The sequence below is a fragment of the Myotis brandtii genome, unplaced genomic scaffold (genome assembly GCF_000412655.1).
Source record: "Myotis brandtii unplaced genomic scaffold, ASM41265v1 scaffold251, whole genome shotgun sequence".
In the NCBI taxonomy this organism is placed as follows: domain Eukaryota; kingdom Metazoa; phylum Chordata; class Mammalia; order Chiroptera; family Vespertilionidae; genus Myotis; species Myotis brandtii.
This window is the reverse complement of record NW_005359516.1, coordinates 548,100-548,525: the sequence shown is the minus strand read 5'-3', so window position 1 is coordinate 548,525 and position 426 is coordinate 548,100. Positions and strand designations below refer to the sequence as shown.

Genomic DNA, 426 nt, shown 5'->3' with positions numbered 1-426 from the left:
GGCCAAGAAGATGCTTCCGAGGCCCGCGAACTTGGGCTGCAGGGCTGCAGGGCTGCAGCTCTGGCGGCTGCTCTCACGCTGTTCCCGGCCAGGCCCCTTGTGAAAAGAACTGAGCGTCCCTTTTCTGGAGCTGTGCCCCCATGACACCCAGAAAACACGAAACTCCACGAACAGGGCCGCCCTGGAGATAGTTGGTGGGTAAGCGGGGAGCTGGTTCTTGGGAGAACCTTAAACACCCACTTTCCACTCGTTTCCAAGTTGTCTAAGAACTGAAACAACATCCCGGGACGAATTGGAGAAGGCTCATGAGTTACACACCGGGGAGTGGGGTTGGAGTTTCTCCCAAGCCCCCGGCCCCACGGACGCCTTCTGCTGCTGCTCCCGCGTGGGTTGACACGTTTGTGGCGGCCGCCAGACTCAGCTAAA

At 59.4% G+C, this 426-nt stretch overlaps 1 protein-coding gene across 1 annotated transcript in view; it reads left to right on the top strand.

Moving 5' to 3' along the window:
• The window catches only part of EMX1 (empty spiracles homeobox 1), a 19,079-nt gene that overhangs the window by 2,984 nt on the left and 15,669 nt on the right, over nucleotides 1-426 (top strand). The gene's annotated exons all lie outside the window — the stretch shown is intronic.